This window comes from Anopheles ziemanni, chromosome 3 (assembly GCF_943734765.1).
Source record: "Anopheles ziemanni chromosome 3, idAnoZiCoDA_A2_x.2, whole genome shotgun sequence".
Lineage (NCBI taxonomy): Eukaryota > Metazoa > Arthropoda > Insecta > Diptera > Culicidae > Anopheles > Anopheles ziemanni.
The window spans coordinates 76,036,454-76,049,521 of record NC_080706.1 but is presented as its reverse complement, the minus strand read 5'-3'; positions in this window follow the sequence as shown (position 1 = coordinate 76,049,521).

The following is a 13,068-nucleotide window of genomic DNA, read 5'->3' as shown; positions in this document are numbered from 1 at the left end:
GAACGGAAGACGTTTGAATCTCTCTCCCGTAGCCAACACTCATTTACACATCCATCAATATGAACGCTGCCGACGGGCTTTTGACGGGCCCGGTTCGATGAGGTCGCCCGGGTTGAGGGCGTAAAAGTGGGCGAACGGCACGCAATCAACCTTTTACTCCCGCGTGACCCTGCTGGGTGGCACAACTCACGCGAAAATGGCTACGCCACCTACCTTACGTTTACGAGCGACGATGACACCTTACCGTCGGCCTCCTTTCGGTTTCGTGGATTGAATTTGATCTCTTCGGAACGGAGCGCTAAGTACGCCCGGGGTTTGTCACCCCGGTTTGACATGCCGTCTTTAAAGGGTCCATGAAATTCACCCATCACATCTAACAGCGTTATGTTTTGCGATAGTGTTAAGGCGTACATCGATGGGTCGTACGTTTTACTATCATATCAGCGTGTTAAAATGTCATGGTACAGATTATAAAAGCAGCGAAAATCACGCACTTGAGCAGGCTAAACTTTTCCATCTTGTATGGCTGTGGTCATTAGAACAAAGTAACTGATAAATTTATAAGTAAGGTTAATAAAACAATCAAAAGAGAATTGTTTTTATGTTTATATTTATTTAAAAAAATGAAGATGAATTGATAAAATTAAAAAAAGATTTATATCTATTTAAAAATATAAATACTTGTTCATAAACAAATTGTTTATAAAAACATAAATGATGGAAAATTTCATTAATTGGTATTTTCCAATCATCTGAGATACACTGTGCTTAAAATTTCATAAAACGATTGAAGGTAAATTATTTTCATATTTAAAACTATTTTTTTTTAATAAAAAAACTTGTTCACAAACAGGTGGTCTATAAAATCTTAAATTATGGCAACTTTCACTAATTGGTTTTTTTCATGCAGCTTAGTTGCATTGGGCTTTATTTCTGGGCTATAAATTTCTCAAGTAAGCTAGCAACATACTTTCCTAATTTAGTTTCAGTTAAACTCAAGCATACTAGAAAATAATCAGAGGTAATCAAAAATATCTGAAAACTATCATAAAAACACAATACAACAGCAAAACAGAAAATTTTTCTGAGAATCAAAATAGTTCTGTGGTGTCAAAAATGCCAGAGCAACACAACAATTTACCAAACTAGAGTGTAAAGTGAAATAAACGTAAGTGGGTGGCGTTTGAAATGGTTGAAATTGGTTTAAGTATAATTTAAAAAACAACCTTCACATACTTTCCATGCCTCAAACCATATCTCGAAATTCGAGGACAATCGTAAAAGGTCTCCTCGAGCAAGGTTGCCTTCTAAAGTAATTCTATACACTCCACCGCTAGCACCGCCCAAGCACTCACTAGTGCTTTCGTTAACCAAACCTTGAAGGTGGCGACGGAAAACCTTCCAAGGTCCACAAGACGTGGATTTCGGTCCCCGGTGGCGTTCAATAATAAACCGGCGAACCCGCAAACCGTCGATTATCGCACCCCGTGATTGCCGGTTAAGCTCCGAGATTGCGTACCCCGGGAGTCCTATTGGTCCAGTCCGAGCAGCTACCTTATTTTTTGGTTATTTTTCGAAATTTACTACCACAAGAAAAGAATCTTAGCGGGTTAGGTAGGTTTATCGACGATCTACAAACACTGACCACCGGTTTTTTTTCTTGGTGACAAGAAGATAACCTTTTGCCCTTCGAAGGACTTCATCCAGGAACATTGGGAACGCATGAAAGCGACATTAAAGTCATTAGGAAAAATTATTACGCCACTTAAGAACATGACAGATACCGCTCGGGCGGCACATTTCGTTGGTTGAAAAATTAGCTTATCCATAAATAATCATACAAATTACCTTTTCAGGGAGAGAAAGAAGATGTTTCAACCGACGGGAGGGCAAGGAAGGAGCGCATACTGACCGAAGGCGACAATTAAACCGGATCGGTTGGCATAAATCATGCGTCCAGCGACAGGGACAGTTTTCCCGGGACAAGATTCCCGGAGGCAGGCAAGAAGGTCGCACGTTCTCGCAGCGAGCGACGCAAACAGAGCCATCAAAACAAATTGAACGACATCCGAGGCTTCAATTAAAAACCACTTTCGCGCAATGCGAAATGGTCCGTAGCTAAACCTGTTTGCGAAGCGGAACATCTTGCCAATGTCGTGAAACAATGTTCACGGCTCGAACATTCGCGGACGGCCGTGAGCTTGGCAGATTACGAACTCCGCCGACGAAGCGAGCGTCGCAGAAATAACATCGTGTCGACTGCAGTCCCACGGCGGTTGCTGATAATTACCTTCTGCCATCCTCTGGAAGTTCCTCTCGGGGAAGCTCCGCCGGGGATAAACCTACCGGCTGGAAAAGCTGGCTGGTGTTCTCCCCGAAGAGCAGGCCGGGGAAGGTAAACGGACCGAACGAGTAACCCGTTGAGAACATTGAGTTGAGAATGAGACGTTAAAGGAAAAAGCAAAACAAGAAACATCCAACCAACAACCAACCGGAATCGTCGTCCAGTAAACCGTTTCGCTTTCTACCTTCGCGCGCGCGCCACCAGTAAGAACTTTAACCGGAGGCGATAAGCGTGACACGGCGCGTGGGGATGTCGTCAGGACAGAAGGGGGGCGGCAGTGAAGCCTGGGGGTGGAGATGGTATGAAATTATTTCTTTACACTCCGGTGCTTACGTAATGCTCGAGGTGCCCGAGGTGCGTCCAATCAGTTCGGACAGCTGAATGCGGAGCTGCAGGGTACGGTGGCGGAGAGCTTAAGATGGCCTCGGGGGACATTGTTGCACCTTACATAGGGCTACGGCGATGGGCAGGGAAATTGTTGCTACCGATTGACTCTATTGTACTGCTGGCGACGGAAGCGCCGGAAGTGAATCGCGACTGGCTCGGCATTCTTTGACCGAAGCGCAGTAAAAAAAGAAGGCAAAACGACATTGTTGCCTGCTCCATTACACTGTCGCACAGTGGTACAGAATATGACTTGAAAAAGAGTCATAAAATGTTGCAATTGCTCGTCACATTAAATTAATCCTTCGAGGCCATGTGAAACACACAACGTATAGGAAAAGATAGAAAAAAGTGCCCAACCGTGCCGGAAAATTTTCAAGGTTGGATTAAAGATGTTTGAAAAACTTTGGAAATGTATACTTAAACTAGACCTACGTCTTTATTTTAAAGTTTTTCTAAAGATATTGTGGATTTTTCGAACCAAACTACATCGGATTTGTCTTGACTTCACTTTATTGACAACGGAGACAAAACTTTATAAAATAATCAACTTGACAATATGGAAGATTTCAACGACCATCGTAAAAATAACAAGCGTTGATACGAGATGTTGCCATCAAGGAAACATTCATCAAGTATCTCAATATGTTAGTGAACGACTACTGAACAGAATCTGATTATTGATTCTCCAGGTCCCTGGTGTAAGACTGAACTCGCTCATCTCATAGTTCTGTCCTACACCTTAAAAAACTCGAGGATAAGAGTGTTCTTAAAAATTTCGTAACAATGTAGCGATTTAAGGTTAAGTGACGATTCAATACATTTCAATACACTGTAGAACTTTTTGGAATCAGCAAAATTGATCTGTGAAATTTTCAGAAAACTAGAAATGAATGTTTTTTGCTTGAAAAGCTCATTTTTCCTACCCTTCAAATAATTTTTTTTTTCATCAAAGAATATGATGACGGTATTCTTTCGTTTTGATGTTGACACCAAACGTGTCGAGAACTACAGCCGTACTTGTTTGATTTGGTCTGGTGCAAGATGACGGTTTACTTTGACTCTAGACGAGCATTTCAAGTCGTGTTTGATCAACCCATGCATGGTAGATTTTGAAATATCGGCTTCCTTAGCCAATTTCCGGATCGATCTGCTACGATTTTGTCTCACTCATCCTCTCATTGATCTAATGACCTTCGGCGTGCGAGTGGACCGTGGATGGCCACTTCCTGGCTTTGTGGGATGTGGTCCATCAAGAAGTGATCGTTGGATACGGTAAACAGTAGCCAGGTGGCATCCCGCGATCGATACAATTTGTTTTACGGGCTTTTGGGCGAGCAGTAAACTAGTCACAATCTCCTTAACGTACAGTTTTATCAACTTTACTGCTCGAGAATCACTCTTTTGATTACATCATCTCATAGTATACGACCAGATGATTACACACACACATGACCACGGTAAAAATAACGTTTAAAGCTACCCAAAAATAAGCATTGAAAATTTTCGCATTTTTTATGGGACATACTGTAATGCAAGAAGCACATATTGAATATGACGACGATTCCGAAGTAACCCGTTTCCCTTAAAATTTACAATATGAAGAATATGTGGTTCGTTACGGTAGTCTTGTAAGCTTGAATTTGCATAAAGACTTAGTTGTTTTCCCACCGATTTAACCACAGTGCATCTAAATCACCGGTCCATCCCTCTCTCCCTCCAGTTCTTATCGTTGTCCCGGGTAGCACCATGTGCCGCTTCGATAGTGGTCAACAAATCCAACTAGTGCCACACAATAAGAGACACTACTTTTTTCCATCGATGTGCCCACCGTAACACGTGTAGCTCGTATGGCGGACTCATTCATCACGCCTGCGACTCTCTGACTCACCTTCGATTGCCTCCGGCGTTCCGTAGATGTTGCAGGCCTCATCTAGCTCGTGTTATGTGTTTACTCCTTCCCGTTTCTCCTCTGGCCTGCTTCACCGCGTTGCTCGTTATCTTTATTTTATTATATTCTACGTGCGCCGGAAATCGTCAACCGTACAGCACGAACCACTGGCCCTACGGTTGTGGAACATAGCACGGGTGACAGTGTCGTACCAAGAAGCGTCACCAATCTTTCTCAACACACCGCCCTACCGCCCTGTTTCCCTATTCTTCGGCTATTGCTCGCTGATGTGACATGCTTTCTGATTGCTGAGTACCAGCTTTATGCAGGTTGATTTTACCTCGTGCCCCAAACGGACAACAGGATCGACCGACTACCGATGGCGGCGTTGGTGGCCACTATGATGATGGCGATGATGAAAGTTCTTACACGGTCGGTTTCTCGTCCGCGTCGAAGATGCGTCAGTGGGGGGGACGGAAATGGGGCGAAATAAAAGCACAACTTTAACATGACGTCCTACATGACAGAGCCACTTTGGAATGATGCACGGTGCTGAGGGCAGTTCGGAAGAAGTACTGTGTCCTAGAAGAAGTACTCCCACCCGAGGGTTTGTGCTGATTTTCCGCACCGATTCTTGGGGATATGATTTAGTTGGCCCATTGCCCAGTGAACGGAACCTCCAACGCAGGTGAGGGTGAATACTCACCAGTGCTTACCTTCTTCCATTTTTTCTTCCGTCAGAACTCTATTTTTATTTCCACCCTACTTCAGTTGAGACCTCACCGCCCGCTCTTCCAGCTGTGACCAGAAGTTGTGAACTCCGTATATCCGTGCAGTTCCGACCGCAAAAGTCTTCACCACAACGACTGATGGTTCCTGTTTTTACGGCTATGGTTGCCTGTTATGGTTTTTGTTGTCTATTTCCAGCCCTCGGCCCCAACTCCCACTCAGCAGCTTCTCCGGTCTGACACGACCTATTTGACCATAATTTCATTTTCGGTGCCATGATTACGCTCGCCCGCCCATGAATAGAGATGTTCCGTCGGGCTCTCGGCAGGTTCGTCGACAGGTCCGGAGAAGGTGATCCGGAGTTGCGGGTCAGAGGGAGGGAGACCCGTTTTGTCAGCTGTCGAGAATCTTTCTACCGGCACCGGATCGACACCGTCCGGCCCCAAAACCCCAGAAAACTACTCCATCACTTTGATCAAATAGTATTGCGGGCACAACAGGGCCAACACTCCTAGGATGCCTCCTAGGTCCTCGTGCCTACGTAAACAAAGCAGACAGTCAAACACGTTTACTCAAACTCCCCGGTACGAGGAGCTCCGACGCCGGCGATGGGTCTGGCTGACTGAGAACGCTTTATGACCGGAGTCACCGTAAACGAGGCCAAAGAGTATCCAGGGCGACCGGTGGCATCGACCAACGTTCGGCTTTAGGTCCTATTTAGTGCTGCCGGTTGGAGGAAGGACGAACGAACGAGTCGAATCGTACCATCCTCTGGGGAAAACGGGCATAGCATCCTACCTGCAGCCACTACAAAGGATACCGGAACCACCGCTCCCTTCGCCGACCAGCCAGAACATGCCAGTATACTTCCCCAAAGTGCCAGCAAACCCCGGCTTTCGGTGCGTGTACGTTTCGGCTTTCACATACATTTATGCGTGCAAGTATGGATTGGTGACCCTGGCAAATATTGACACTGTCTAATGAATATGTTTGCCCGTTTGCATTGGCTGGAAAAACCCTCCCCCCTAACAATGCAGGACCCTCCATCCAACCCGCTCTCTTTCTCAACATCGTGTTTGTGGAGTGCTGAATGAAAATGGATCCTCGAAATATTTGCACCAAATGCTCCAGCGCTCCAGCAGGACGTAACGATGCAGCTGAGTTCTCGGGCCTCAGAGGGTAAGGTACCCTCCGATAGTCACCGCATTATTGGAGCAACATGGGTGCGTGCACCTGACCTCAATTTGCATATCGGTTACATTAATCAAGATGTTCGGGAATTTGGGAGCCTCGTCGCATCTTCAAACGAACTCTTAGGCTAGGGACAAAGCACACAAAGGTTTTTCCTAATAAAGTTGAGTGTTAATTATGGAGAACGTTCAAACAATCCATGGAAGCAACCCACAATTTATCTATGATGAAATGAATGGCCCAGCTTTCAACCCTTGGACGGGATGTTGAACGTTTTGTTGTGAGGTGAAGGTGAATCAGATACAGTTGTAACGCCAAACAAACTCCTTGGTTTGTTTAAAAACGTCTTGACTGTTGATAATGATGGTAATATCGAATGATCGTTGAAGTATATTTCATCACTAAAATACTCTCCTTCGGGGAGGATAGGCATCGTGTGTCATAAAACAACGCCTCCAAGTGCCGACCGCAAACAAACACATATCACGCGCGTTGTCCAACCGTATTTCAAGCGCTAATGAGGCAAAACCGAAACCCGGGAACTACCTCCCCGTTCCGCAGATCAAACTTTTGCTTCTGTTTGCATGTTTGTTGCCACAAACGGTTGTTCGCTTTCCGCCGGAGACCCCGCGATTCAATTACCTAGCTTCCGAAACCGACCTCCCCGGGACAGAGTCTTCTCGAGGCAGCGCCTACAACCCATTACACTCGGTTCGGTAGTTCGGTGTATATGGTTGCGGTTTAGGAGAAAATAAATCGCCATTACAACCCGCCAGTCCCCGAAGCCGTTACGCCTTCCTCCGTGCGCCATAAATCCGTTCGTCCCTACGAGTGCATATTTGTCCCAGGCGCTCACCCGGGTGTTGGGGCTCTCATCGGGAAATAATTTGCATCCCCAAAGCAAACAAACTCCTCGGTGGCTTGAAACGGCAAAACTGGAGGAGATGTGATATTAATTACATTTTATTTTCTTCGGAATTGCATTCCGCTGGACAACGGTTGGTTGTGCAGAAACGGGCTGTTTCCTCTCGATCGCCCCAAAGCACACAAATGGGGGAGAGTCAAGAGTGAAGGAAGGCGTGCAGCCGGTCGTTCATCTTCTCCGCTAAAACATGGCTCCTTACACTGCGCTACGATAGAGTAATGTATCGTCTTACATCTACCGTCGTTAAATGTGCTGTCGTTTTTTATGACGCTTTCGTCCATAAGAGGCGATGGTACACGACCCAATATATTCACAAATGGACCCACGTATAAACAGCGAACGTGGAGCAGAGGTTATTTGGAACATCGTGACACAATTCAACATGCAATCGGTACACTGCCGCACACCGAGTATGTCAGAATTTGAATGTAAAATCAGAACCTGGAGCACCGCCACCATATAACAACGCTGTCGGGTCGGTCCTTCGCCGTTACCACCGCGAACCCAATTACTGGAAGCCAATAATTTTCTCCCACAAGGCCGGGCCAAGAAATTTCGAGCTCGTAGCAACGAAAACGGTGCATTCCGTCGTCCAGCATCGATCCACACAAGGCTGACGTGAGAACCCGTTGCAGCAGTAACGCTGCATAATGGTAACGTTCGCGACAAGGTTCCGTAACCCCGTGCGGACCTTTGACAGCAGGTGTCATTCGCTTTAGTAGACCCGTGTTATCGCCGGCGCCTTCATCCGCCGTGCACACAGAAACACAAATTAATGATACTCTAGGGTGTGATCTAGTTTTGTCCGCAGCAGGTGTAATGGCATGGAAGGACAGATTTACATGCACCAACGCTTATCACCCCTGTCGAGTGCACCTCTTCAGGAGCGTAGACGTTGAATGACACACGGACAGTGCTGACATCTTCAGGAGGGTTTAAGACCTGTCTCCTAACCCGGTTTCGCGAAGGTCACAAGTCACATGTGTTGTTGACGGATCCAAGAAAGTAAAACCCGCAATGGCTTCCCGACCGGCGGGCAACCTCAAAAACCCCCATTCGTTCCATTTTGACAGCGAGAGAAGGTTTGCGAGGTGCAAACCTACACGCTGCGAAGCGATTGACAGGCGATATAAAATTGTCTTCCAACCGGTACACATCCGCATCGTTACGGGCCTTAACGAGTTCGACCCGGGGTGAAGTTACGGCGGGACCGACTCGCCCTTACACGCCGGCCACACCTTGCGGCCATTACTGGTGGCCGGTGACAGTTTTAACGATGCGATATAAATCTTTATCAACCCATCGGAAACCATTGATGGCTTCCTCCCGGGGTAGTTCTCGGTGAGCGAACTGAGACCCGGAGTATAGGAAATCGATGTGGGAAATCCAAGAAGAGCGCAAAGTGGATCTTTTTTTCCCTTCTTCCACCGGCGAAAAGCGTAAAGACAACAAGAAAGCGATGCGCGCACAGCCGGCGTGCGAACTCTAACGAGTCGTACTTTATGGCGCACCGGAAGGCTAGATTTATGGCACCGATGCGGAATGATTAACGCTAAGAATAACTGCACCGCACGACCGGCGTGTTGTACCATTATGTCACATGAATTCTGGACCAGGATGGACGGAAGGATTGGATGCCCATGGAACGAGGTTCGAAAAACTCTAAGAAACCCATTTTAGAGCATGAACTATCAACTCCACTACTGTCCTAAATGACCCCGTAGTTGGAAGTTTACTGCAGAACACCACTACAATGGGAACATGGATGCACTGTTGTAGTGTAACGAGCGGCGACATCAACAACATCATTACAACCTTTCCAAGTGGAGTGGGTAGTGGCACCCAGTTTGTCTGGAACTTGGTTTGAGGCTGAGGAGGTTGCACTGTGACTTACTTTACATATTAATGATTGTGCTGAAAGCGAAAGCGTTGTTTGCTAGGGGTACTAAAAGGAGTAAGCGAAGCACTGAGCCAAGGTGCTATTTATAGGCAACCGAGTGGCACCCAGTGTATGGATGTCATACTTTTAATGTCATTTCGTGTTCGTCGCTGCGTTCGAGGTGGTAATGTGAAACTGAGCCAACAAACCACCGGACTGGAGCAGATGCAGAGCTATAAAAACACCAGAAGACGTTGTTTCTGACAACACCGTACGGCGGATGAAATGGGGCCGAATCGATTGGGCCAATCCCAACAAATGGTGCCACATGAGATTGACGTGTGGGTTGTTTACAGCGTTGGCAAGCTGTCAAAATTAAAATAGCAACATAGTGGCACAGAAAGGAGGTGACTTTGAAACAAACAGAGTCTAAATTTGGAAATGTTAAATAAAAACTATACATGGTGAAGAATAAAAAGAAAAAAGGCTTTTTAATCCGATTTTGGAACAAGACGAACGGAAATATTAAATATTATTTATCGATTATTCAATGTTTACCCAAAGTTGTCTCAAAATCAGTCCCATTGTAGCATTTTCGGGTATCAAAGTTCACTACCATTCGGTGGTCCGTTTAAGTATTAAGGTCGGGAAAAAAAATGGGCGGAAAAGAACTAAACCGGCCCCACGCGCAGATAAAGCTATCTCGCACGTTCATCTCGGCGCTGCTCGCCATTAACAACATCATCTTCCTAATTAAATGCAGTAAATATCGTCCCTAATTAACTTTCTCTTTGAATAAATTTGCAGCAACATCGGTCGAAGTGCCGGCGGACGATTAATCGATGGGAGAGGAAGCAGAAACAAATGCAGATATATTCCACGTTTTCTGGGGATGGAAGATGGGATTCACCCCACGACAGGACGCTCCCTTATCGTGTTATCACGGAGAAATAGCGGGAAAAAATTAAATGCCCGTACGACTCGGCCCACGAAGACAGGAGACAGAGCAAAAACCGATTTGTTACGGTACGCTTTCGGTGAATGAAAAGACAATAAACCGGACCGGGTTCGTATGGCAGCCGGCGGGACCATTTTCACCGAGTCCTAAATTAATAAATTAGTACTCAAGATTGTCACCCGGAGCCTTCGGAGCTGGCGGCCAGCTGCTAATGGACGCCTTCGCCGGCATTCGACCCTAGACAAAGACGATCGTTTGGGGATCCGGAAAAGATAAAGAATACTACACCCCGGGACCTGCTTTGCTAGGGCCATTTTTCCCCGGCTAGAGAATAAACATACGAACCCCGAGAGCGCGACAATATGCCGGCCCAAAAGGTTTTTCGTAGGAAAGGAAATCGTAAGATCGCGATCATGAATAAATAATACCCCAAGTCCAAGAACTGCTCAAGGTGGTAGCAACAAAAACAAGGCTGAGGAAAAGAGTCGATTCGAGCCGGCAGATAACGCTGCCGACGAAAAGCAAACAAACGACCCCAACGTATCCCATGCTGGCCTGCATTCGAACCGGCAGGAAGCCCATTTTTCCCCCTGCAGCGATCGGCACGGTTCAAGCCCAGGACATCTTCCTATTTTCAGAAAAATGAAAACTTCCCACGGAAAGGAAAACAGACGGATGGAGGCGTCTACTCCTCGTCGGCGACAAACTCGATTTCGAGCCCGTATTTATTAATAACAAGATACCTACGCTTGCGGAAAGCAAAACCTTCCTCTTTTTGCTCGTTCGAAAGCGGTAGCCTCCACCAAACATTGCTTCGGAGCCGCCAACATGGACCAGACTTGGAGTACCTAAGGGGAACGCCACCGACCATTGGATTGAAGCTTCAAGTTGAAGCCGACACTCGGCACGCCCTGCTCTCCGGAGCGTTCGTAGAACCAAACGGATTTTGCCAGAGACAAATCTAATTTGGCAACCAACACCGGGTGGCGTCTGGTTGGGCTAAAAGCTTTTCGAACCAGCTCCATATTGAACGGCATATTTATTGCGTCGGACGAATTAGCAGCCAATTTATGGCGGCGGAACCGAGAAGGAACCCCGACCGCATCCGATGGAAATAATAATCAAGCATTAAATATTAAACCACGGTTCGGGTATACCATCTCACAATCCATGTCCGGGAAGCGGCTATATAGAAATAGGCGGTTTATTGAATCAAATGAAATGTATTGTGACCGCCTCGAAGGAAGATTAAGAAATAAGAGAAGCTCCGTCCTTTAGTCCCGCTCGGCATGATTGATGTACTACTTGCGAATAAAAGAAACATGATTACGCTGTCCACTTGGGGATTTTGAATCGGGTTGAACACTGCTCTCCGAATGTCCGCCCGCCTTTGCAGCATTCCACCAGCATACCCGGGGCTTAAAATGTGCGATTCGTCATCGAGTGCGATTCGATGCCAGGCTCGAAAGTGAAGTGTTAATTTCGTCCTCCACTTGAACGGACGCCGCCGCCAAAACCCCGGCCACAAAGCATCGCCACAGAAGAATGAAGCACCAGCGGCATCATCCTCATCGTCGTCGTCTTTCATCGTCCGTCATCCGCTTCATCTGGTCGCGCTTCTTGGAGCATTTGCGCAAAACGTTTTCACGGCTCCTCCCGATGGATAATTAATGCCAAAATTGTTCCGCTGATTGTATTTATTCGTGGCCCGTGGCGCACTACCGAAAAGGAACGCAAACAAGCGACCGTGATCAAGTGTGCGATGACGTGTGCGTGCGTGTGTGTGTCGGTTCAAAATCTTGACGATTTTGAGTCGATAGAAAACCCGGAGAAGGCAGGGCAAGTGTTCGGCCGAAGCAAGGAAATGAACCGCACCGCTATTTCCACTTGAAAATTCATTAAAACTGACGGATCATCCCATTTGTCAGCGCCATAATGAAGGCCGGCAAGGACGACCCGGGGCGAAAAAGTGGCGAGAAATCCCAATGTCTCGCAACCAAACTCTCGCAGGCGGGCGAAGAAGAAGATGTGCACGTCTTTATCCGTTTAATCGAATTTCGCGCTTCAAATTTACACTAACTCCTCAACTACGCCTGCTTGAAATTGCGGGAAGAAAACGGAAAGAAAGTCCACCAGAAGCCAAAGAAGGATAAATTATGCAGCAAAAATATTCGCCGCACAGCAACTCATCGTTTCTTGTGCCGATTATTGAAGGGAGCCCTGGCAAGGGTTTCAATATTGATCGCATCATCGACATGGAACGTGGAGGTGGTCGTTAAATGGAAACTTTGTGAACCAGTTCGCATGGCGAGCAGATATAAATCAATAATACTATTACGCAACGAATATTCCTAGAATTTAAGTACCGGGTGCTCATGTCTGTACAACTTGACTAGCTTTTTGTTCAAAAAGATATAAAATTTTACTTGTTTAACAACTACTCTTAGTGAAAGTTATTCGAAAAATTAATGTATCAAAACGAAATAGCATTTTTCACAGACAATTAGAATCAGCAAACGAAAACTAGTTCATCAGTTTTCTGTTCTACTTCCTTTCTTCATCAGGCCATTAATTCTAATCTTATTTAAAGGATTAATTTCCCCTTTCCTCCCGCCGGTTCCCTGATATCCTCCGGTCACGTCAATTAATTAATGAGTTTTTATACTTCTTCAAGACCTGCGTTTTGCGATTTGCTAACATCGCCTCTGCCGGGGCAATTGACTTTCTGACCTTTCTTTGAGGCGCGGGACCGGTGACCGAAATCGCA